Source organism: Olea europaea, chromosome 6 (assembly GCF_002742605.1).
Source record: "Olea europaea var. sylvestris chromosome 6, O_europaea_v1, whole genome shotgun sequence".
NCBI classification, from domain to species: Eukaryota; Viridiplantae; Streptophyta; class Magnoliopsida; order Lamiales; family Oleaceae; genus Olea; species Olea europaea.
The window spans coordinates 20,814,108-20,824,455 of NC_036242.1; the positions used below are offsets into that span (position 1 = coordinate 20,814,108).

General features: G+C 30.8%; 1 long non-coding RNA gene across 1 annotated transcript; it reads left to right on the forward strand.

Moving 5' to 3' along the window:
• The first annotated feature begins 8,747 nt into the window (after positions 1-8,747).
• LOC111396131 lies at positions 8,748-10,051 on the forward strand. Its single transcript, XR_002702952.1, has 2 exons — positions 8,748-9,048; positions 9,491-10,051. It is a non-coding gene; the product is annotated as an uncharacterized LOC111396131 (long non-coding RNA).
• Positions 10,052-10,348: the final 297 nt, after the last annotated feature.

The following is a 10,348-nucleotide window of genomic DNA, read 5'->3' on the forward strand; positions in this document are numbered from 1 at the left end:
TGAAAGGTTAGAGTGAGATTTATTTTAAAATTATGGATGAGAGAGTTTGAGTTAGCATTGAAATGGATTGGATAACCCTATGTACATTTGTTGCTGGTGTTGTTACACCTATAGATATTTTCTTTTGGATTAAGAATGAATTAATCGAGTGTAATTGGAATAGCAAAGATGTTCATACTATCTTTATTGTTATCTTCCCTAAAAAGTTTGAATGTATGTCTATATGAAAATGCTAAAGAAGATTGAGAAATTCTAGAAACCACATATGAGTAAACTAAAATCATGAAAAACTCTAACCTACAGATGTTGACCACTAGCTTTGAGAAAATTAGGATGAAATATGATGAATCTTTCAATGAATTCTATGCTAAATTTAATGACATATTGAATTCTAGTTTCAACCTAAGTGAACAAATTCCGAAGATCAAAATTGTGAGAAAAGTTCTAAGATCCTACCTTAGAGGTTTAGACTTAAGGTTACTGCTATTAAGTAAGTATAGATTTAGATTTAGTTAATATAGAAACTTGTAAGGTCTTTTCAAACCTACGAGCTTAGCGTACCTCAGTCTAAGAAAAATGTCTTTAGCCTTCAAAATTTTAATGAGAAACTGACAATGACACTCGAAAAGATGATGAGTTTACTTATTTTGTTAAGAACTTCAAAAAAATTATTTAGGAGCAATAAGAAACCTTCTGTGAAGTTTAAGGGTGACTTTAATAAATGTAGAAACGATGAAAGAGAAAGGAGAGATACAAGGAATGCCAGCAAGAGGTCTCACTCTATTAGGTGTTATGTATGTCAGGGGATTTGGACATACTAGAGCTGAGTGCCCAAGTTATAAAAAAAATCCTAGGTAAGGCTTTGAATGTCACTCTCACTAATAATGAGTCTAGCTTCGATGATCAAAGTGAGGTATTTCAATTATATGAGTTTCACTTCCATAGTTAAGAGTGAACCTGTGGAGGAGAATGAGGAAGTTGAGGATTTAGAACAATTTGACTCTTTAAATGAAGGATATGATGATTAAAGGGATATATATGAGGCTTATGACCAACTATTTGAGGAGAGTCTTAGTTGAGGAAGGTAAATTTTAACGCCCCAATTTTTCTTTCCTTTACATTAAACACCGGAACGTTACGAAAACTCATTTTTCATTAATTTAAAAATGCGGATCTATATAAAATTCTTCAATAAACAAATAAACGTAACGTTTAAATTAAAATTATTGAAAACGTATCTAACCATAAACATAAACTCCTAAGTAATTCAAATAATGCGTTCTAAATTAAAATAAACAAATTGCTAAATTTAAAATGGCAAACTTATTTCTTTTTCTCTATTCTTTATCCACTTGGCAGTCCGCATCACCAATTCTCCATTGTTCCAATCGACCCGAACTAATCTGTAAAATTAATGTAAGAGTGAGTATTAAAAATACCCAGTAAGATACGTGCAAATTTCCATATACAATTACATAACAAATAAAATCTACACTTCATACCGCTCTTTTCTTATGGAGTATATCGGTGACCAAGCGACACACCCATCTTAGATTCTCTTAACCCCTGTAGGAATTTCATATCTCTTTCCCTAGAACCTGAAGGTCCACTAGCATTCCATGTATATTTAATCGCACATAAGTGCATAAGGAAACTTAAAACACTTGCACATAAATGTATCTTACCTCGTTGAATCTATAGTATGTTGAAAATCGTTCCTCCGCTTTGAAAGTATGTGATTAAAATACTCGATGTATGAAATTCTATTTCTAATGCTGCTTTCTGTCTTCCTTTTTCTCTCCTTTCTCTCTCTCTCTCTCTCTCTCTCTCTTTTATCTTTCTCTTTCTCTATTTCACGTGTGAATTTTTGGTGTGGTAAAATGTGGGATTCTAGCCTACTATTTATAGGTGTAGACTAGAGTAGAAGATAGGTCTTATCCTAACCAAAAGATTTTTACTTGATTTGTACTAGGCCTTTTTGTTGTTATCAAAAAGAAAATAGAGAGTTGGTTTGTCATCCAATGCATGCCAATGTGAAGAAACATTATAGCTAAATGAGATATCAACTTTTCAAACTCTATTATGATTACATCAAAGATATCTTCTATCATAAGTTTTGAAATCGGCAGCTAGCTTTTGACTTTGTTTAATATATTCATTCTTTGTGCACATACATGGCTGTTTTGAAAAATCATCTAAATTCAAATGAGTTTGAGACTATCTACAATACTATATTTGCAAATAGAAAATTTATTTGCCATCACTTATCTATTATAATATAGTTTATCTTCCAAAATAAATGCTCCAAAATAATTAAAATTCTATCTTATTTTAATAAATATTATGTTTAAACAAAAGGTAGCCTAATTAGTCAGCACTGTCTAGAATATTTAATTAAAGGAAATTATATTAATTCCTAATTCTATTTAATCTTGTTTCATTATTCCATGACGGCTTTTCCCGTAAAATGTCTCAATCCAGTATAATCTACAGTTATTTTTCCCTTATCTAAACATCACGTGAAGTCTATCAACTCATCAAGTCAAGTAATTAAATAATACTAAAATAATCAATCCCTAAAATCAAGGAAACCTACCCTTCTTTTTCTCCAAAATCAAAGCAAATAATTATTAAAATAAACCTACTTCTTTGTATTCATAACCATTTCTATACGTACGCACCATACAAAATCAAGACAATTCTATGTACACGTGTCAACATCACATCTTCCTTCCAAGTTTTAATTGAATTTGAAAACCAATTTCTTCAAATCGAAATTTCTTGGTGCTGGGTTATCCAAATCGACTATTTCTCGAGCCTAAACTTCATAATTAAATACTGGCTATCCAACGAGTATAATATTAATATACTTATATTTACTCTATCGAAATTTAATTATTTGACTCAAAGTATAATAATTTAAAATATATTACCTCTTAGTCCCTCAACTTTTGAAATAATATAATATAGATATTAAATAAAGTTTTATCAAAATTTTTCTTTTTTCTTTTTGGGATGTTACATAAATAGCTCCGTTTTAAAGAAGTTTCATATTCTGGAGTTAGAGAAAAATGAGATTTGAGGTCAAACTTAAGGAATCAACTAGTTGTGCGTATGAGTTGATGTTTAAGAAAGAGTCCCTAGAAAATAAGGTTAAGACTTGAGTGATTTCGCTCTTTTTTAAGTGGGTTTAGTTTGACAACATCCTAGGATTTAACAAACATGCTGGTAGTATAGGAGGTTTAAGCTATAATGAAACAAGCTCTCATACAACTACCTCTTCTAAAACCATGTTTGTATCTGTCTCTAGCAAGCCTAAGAATATAGGAGTCTTAAGCTAGAGATCATCTATGCTTCATAAGGTTACTCAACCTAAGGTCCAAAACTTAAAACCTAATGTTGCCCATAGGTTTATCCCCACGTGTCACAATTGTGGTGAGTTAGATCACATATGACCTAGGTGTCAAAAGCTCTTAGTGAGGAACAATAAACAGGATATTTTTCTGTGAAAATAGTCTAGATAAAAAAGAGTGAACTCACGAGTCAAAGAGATGAATTGAATTGTAGTGTTGCTCATGTTGCTCTTAAAGATAAGAGTGTTTATGTACATCTTTGAGTAGGTTTTTAGGTGCATGCATTTGCAAGTTCCTTTTTGCATTACCTTTTTATGAAAAATGAGATTTTTTATGATATAATACATTGAAGTGATTGATCATATTATTTTTTTACCGAGTACTAGTATAACTAATGAATAGTGATGAAAGTTTTCATTAATTTTTTTATGACTTGTATAGAGTACTTATTATAGGTTTCTTCAGGTATTATCAGCACTATATACACTAAGCTCTTGTAAGTGGGTCTTGACCATATGTATGAGATATAGAATGGCAACAATCGATGTAGTGAGGTGATCTTGAATATGGATTGATCTTTAACTAGCTAACTAAACTTTAGTATATCCCCCATGCAGAGAGCAACAATGAATTTTAAAAGATTTGAATTCCATGTTAATAGAGAAAGTGATACATCTTATACTTCTTTTTGAAGTCATTATGATTCGAGTGATTATATCTAAAGTCTGGTGCCGTATAGTCATCTAACTTGAGAGTCATCGACCTAAAACTTGCTAAAATGGTTATTTAAAATGCTTAAAGGAGAAAAGTCTGTATATAAGATATGAGAAAGAAAATTAAAATATAAAAAAAATGTGCTCATAGATATGAGAAGAAAAAATAATACATAATTAAATAAAAGTTATTTTGTTTAAAAGGTCCTAGTGGCACTAGGTTTAACTTTCATTATTTGAGCAAAATATTCATTCATCAGTGACTTCTTATGCATGTCTTTTTCTCATAAATTTAAGGTTTTGAGTCTTATTCACATGATATTAGTGACACTTTTCACACATTGATCTCTTACATAATTTGCTTCACATAATTTTTATAATGAGTATTATGGGAAGAGTTCATTTTTCATTAACTATACCTATATAAGTAATCAAATATCTATCCATGTGATAACGTGAGTTGAGTTTTCATGTCATGATGTTATGTTTAAAAAGGTGTTATTTAAAAAATTTATTCTCTCATTACATGTTTTATATAGTTTTTCAATCAACATATACATGTGTGTCTCTAGGTCAAGTTCCATCAAGGTGCATAAGTAGTGTGTCATTCATGATTATGTTGCTCATTTATCTTTATTATTTATGACAAGAGTGGGAGTTACAGTATTTATTTCAGGAATGTTAGTAGTATTGATTTAAGGGGGTAGGAGTGTTAATTTTATTTGAGTAGCAAACATCTTGAGATTTTAATATTGATATTGTGTTGGTGTTTTGTCTCGGTTTCCATGTTTTAGTTACTAAGTTATTGATGCATGTGATGTTACATGTTTTTACTTATGTTGTATATATTGTTTAGTTATGTGCTTTATATCAATTTTTTCATGCTTTAAACTTGGAATTGTGTGATTTGATAATTTCAGGAAACATGTATGACAAGCAATTGAGAAAAGCAAGTTTAAATTTGAGTTTTTGGTTGATGAAAGTTAGGTTGTGCTTATTGTCTAATTTTAGAATAAATAATTTTGTCATAGAATGCCAAACGAATAGTTTGTTAGTTCTAAAGTGTATTAGCAAGTTTCCATATTCAAAATGTCAATTAATCGAGTTGTAATTAGGGTTGAGTTGTTGGGGATCAAAATTGTCTTTAGAAGGAATCAAAGTTAGCTCAAGAAAATCAAGATGAGACAAAATCGTTCGTTGACTGCTTTGTAACCACTCAAGCAGTTTTAACAGTGACATTACTGCTCCCTATGCGCCACATGACTACTTGAGTGGTCTTGTTAATTGATTAAACCCTAATCTCGATTTTTAGCTATTTTACAATCCTAAACAACTTCAAGCACTTCATATTATAAATACCCAAGCCACAGTTCGTCCCTATATCGTGTTGAGCCTTTATTCATTTAAAAGAACATCTTGTAGACGATCAAACATCAATTCCATAATTATCTTAACCACGAGATCAAAACACAAACAATACCAAAAGATCAAACACTAATAAAATCATTTACCAAACAGCATTTAGAGTTCTGAAGATCAAGAGAAGTGAATAGAGTTCTAGTTTGTGAAGAATGAGTTTGTTCTTGGCTATTCACAAAAAGAAAAAGAAGTTGAAAGGTTCTGGAAGGTACATGAATGTACAATCAAGGAGTTCTTCGATAATTATTGGTTGGATGGTCAGAGTCTACTAAGATTTAGTTTTGTTTAGATCAGCTATAAGTCAAATCTTTTCTGATGAATCTTTTATTGATAAGGAGTGCCCAATCTCTTGAAGAGTTCTTCAAGGGGTTTTCTTTTGAAAATAAACCTTGTTGTTACTTTACTATTTTGATATATATGCTTGATTGATTATTAGGGTTTAAATTTACTTTACATTTCATCAAGATACATTAATTTTTGTGACTTGTTGCATGTTATTATTTGTTTGATTTAAATTTCGCATATTACGCCTATTCACTTTTATGTATAGTTGGGCTGAACCTTTTTTATTTCATAAATAATTAAGTCTTATAATATAGCTCATTCTTTTATATATTTCTAGGCTTGAGTCCTTAAAAATAACAATAATATATCTACTGATGTTGCTATTGTTGTTGTTGTTCTTATTATTATTGTTATTGTTATTGCTATTTTATTGTTATTGTGATTGTTATTGTTGTTGTTGTTGTTGGACTTTCGTTGCCAAACAACTTTAGGGAAATGACGTATCTTAATTGGACTTCAGGACATTTGACCCAAAAAACTGAAGGGTTTATAAGATTCGAACATTTCTCACCAACTTTGACCCAGCTCAAGTATAAAAACAACAATGGTTGAGGGGTCAATTGTTAGATGAAATGAGAGTAAACTGAGCTCTTATTCTTTTGGATTCATGCTTAATGTCAAATAGATCTTAGTATATATTTGAGGCGATTTGCTTGTGAAATTTTGATTATTATCGATTTTAATAATTCTTTACTTTAATAGGACTCTAAAATTAATGTGAGATAAATGTAATTTTTTTAAAATATTTATTAACATTATTCCATCTGTTGGGTAGAAAAATGACCCCACATTTATGTTTTCAATTGAGTAAAATGAAGAGAATTACTGAAGGAGAAGGAAGTAAAAATTGTTTAAACTAGGGAAAGGGAACTTATAGTCCTCACAGGAGCGGATTTATGTTGCATTTTTGGCTATCACAAGTATACAATATGGAATGAATATTACGGCTCACAATTTTATCTATTGATTACTTTTAAGTCTTAAATCAAGAATCACAAATCCAATGTAGTGTTTGATCGAATTCTTCTACTTATTCAATTTACCCCACTCAACTTCTCATTGAGTCTATATTAATAATTCAATTTCATATCTTCATGTGAATTGATCTCAGTTAAACACTATTCTATTCCAAGACTTCATGTAACAACCTCAATAACTAACATAAGTATCTCTATGTTTTATTCTAAATTCTTGAATTTTATTATGTTGTCTAAATCTAAAATTCACCTCTCCAATTGTAATAGATGCATAAAATCATTGAATTATTAGCCAAGTAATTCATAGCATTAAACTAATAAATAAAATCAACAAATGTCATTTGAAAGAACTAGAATCTTGAAGAAAAGAAATAAAGGGTCTCAAATAATAAAGAAGTTAGCTACTCATAATATAAGTAAAAACAATAGATATTCAGTGAGTACATCACCGAATTTTGAATAAAGATGAAGATAAGTGGATAAATCTTACACCAAGATTATCTTCTTGCCCCAATCAATCTGAAAACCTTGATTTCTTAATTTTTTTTCTCCTTTGACTTGCTCTTTTAATTCTCAAGTATTATTGCTAGGTCTAAAGTGTAGAACCTTTTAAAAGTGCCTTAATTCTTGTATTTGTACTTTCTTTAACGTTTTTCTTGAATTTGGAATCTTATTAGGCTTTAAATTGACAAAAAAATTCGAGCTCTATACAAAAGCAGAGAAGCCTAGGCACCATGCAATTGGTGTAGTGGTGCCGCAAAGGCATCATGGGAAGCCCTTCGAAGTCACATTTTGGGCAAAAATTCAACACTATATACCTTTTAGTATTCTTATCATAACTCTCTCTTGATAAGTCAAAGGGCTACAATTTTACTGAAATAGCTCTTTTTCAATTCGAAACTTTATTAGGATAAAATTGGGTCTTAAATTACAAATAAAAATTCGGAACATCCTTGTGCGGCTAAAAATTGATTTGTGAAAATATTTTGGTCATATTACACTCCTTTTTACTTTTAATTGTATCCAATTGACCCTAGCATTCTCAAATCTTCATCGTGAAGTCCAACACAACTTTTGAGTATTTACATTTTGGTCTCCAAACTTGAGATCTTGTCCTTTTTCACCAATTTTCACTTCTTCCTTTCAATTCTACATCTATTCATCGAGTTTTTCTAAAAAAAATTAAATATACAATAAATTAGGTTATAGTTATTCAAAAGAATTATTTAGGTCCAAATAAGTGTATAAATTTGGTTTAATATGGGGCTTTAGGTCAGCTGTTCTCCCAACTCAATTTCAAATCTTACAAATATTATTTTAAATACCTTATAATTATTGATCATGCCCTCGTAATTAAAATTTTGTACTTCAAAATTTTTCCCTTATGATTATAGTTATAGAAATTCGCCTCAAAACTCTACAATCCTAGCTCTGCCCTTGAGTCTTCACTTGTTTTACATCAATATATTTGGTATAGTAAATTAAATGATGATGATAATAATAAATGTATTGAAAATGTAAATATTTATCATTAACCAACATATAAAAAATTAGACTACTCATCTCAATAACGTTTACTTTTCAACAACGCCAACATAATTTAATGAAAGTACCTTGAATTCCTAACTAATGGATTCAACCAAGATCACAATGATTCATGTTAAAGGTAAATATATAACTAATTAAGCTCTTGTTTGATCCCCATTCTTCTAAAAATTCATTTTTCAAAACTCATTTTCAATTACACATTATTCAATAAAATAATATTACTACACGAACCCAAAACTTTGTCTTAATTTTTACTTACACGTTCTCTATCAATCTACTATTTAAAATGCATTCTTTCCCCTAACCAAATATGCAACGTTCCCACTGCTCTTACAATGGGTTGACAACGTGCCTTACAATGTGACGTGGAAAATGGAGTAAAAAAATAAAAGAAAAGAAAAGACCACACGAATGGGTAAAGCCCTATCTCTCCTCTGATATTCCCCATTTTCAAACCCTCCAAACCGATGACATCCTTTCCTGCGAAATCTTGAATTTTGAAGCACCATGTCACTTACCGACTGTTAAGTTTTACTTCCAACAGTACTCTTCCTTTCCGGTCGATCGCCCATATTTGACTGTTCGTCAAGGCCATTACGGTCTCAATAGTTCAGCCATCGCGAAACAATGAAGACCTAGCTCAAGCGTCCATCAAATCCTACTTCATACACGATATTACGACTCAGAAGACAAGTATGTGGTTTAATTAGTGATTTATCTACAGCATTATGTAAATCAAAGTGCTATTGTGAGCTATTTGTTCTTTCAGTAATCTTTTTTTTCAATTTATTCATGCATTAGCCTATCTCTTAATTTTTTTAGGAATATAAATGCTTGTATATGCTATTGCAATTTTTATACTATCCATCTCTTGAATTTTAGTTATTGTTATCTGATTTTGAGTTTTTTTAATGCAACTTGAGGAAAACTGTTTCCTGTATTTCAGTTGTTGGCATTCTGAATAGAGTAGCTGATGTTGTCGTGTTTTTCTCTTCTTTTTTTTCGTATCATTCATTTATTGTGAAAGGAGTGGCTGATAGTGGTACACTTTAGTTATTTACTGCTAAAAAGTTCTATGATTTTCATTTCTTATGGTATGCTCATTCATAATTCTCTATGTGCTTGCGTTTTCAAGATGGTGGGTAAGAATTCTGAAGTATGTCGCGAATGCAAGAGAAAGAGACACTTCTTCGTCAATTGCCCAATAAAATGTCGATGCCCACAGTGTACCAATGGGTTTTAGAAGTTTTTGTGGTTGAAAGAGAGACTGCTGACAAAGGCAAATTTTTCAAATGTTGCAGTATTAAGTACAGATTTTGGGAGTGGTGCGAAAAATGAAAAGCAATTGGTGAATCGAGTACCGTTAGCATTACCAAGGCTGAAGAAGTGGCAAATGAAACATCTGACAATATCATCCATATGTTCCAATCTCAAGTTTGATCAAACGACGAAGAAAAAATAGGTATTTCTGTGAATGTGACTACCCACAAGGGAAAAGGCATTGCGAACGCATGCACAAAAGGGAAAGGGTTGGCTTGAGCAGTGGTTAATATTTGATTAGCTTTAAGGGTTTTGTGTATGTGTTAAGTGAACAAACAACTTTTGTTTGTATAATAATTTGCAGCTCCATGAAATAGCTACATTCTATCTAACTTTTGTGACTTCAATGAGCAACATGTTAATTAATTGATGTTTATTTCCATGAAATTAATTGGGCTCACAAGTATACAGTTAATCTCATAGTCAGTAATGTTACATAACTCCAGATTTGCAAAATAAATTTCTTGTAGGCGTTCAATGAGATAAGCTCGATGGATATGGATAAGATAAATGTGTTCGAAGGCATATTGGAAAACTATATTTTTGTAGTTGTTATGAGGTGTACAGCTCTATTCCAAATCACGATTGTCGAGTTCCTTAGCACCAGTTGTGTAGGGCTTGGATGACCTAACCTGCCTTGTTCACAAGGTGTAAAATTTTTAATATACAAAAC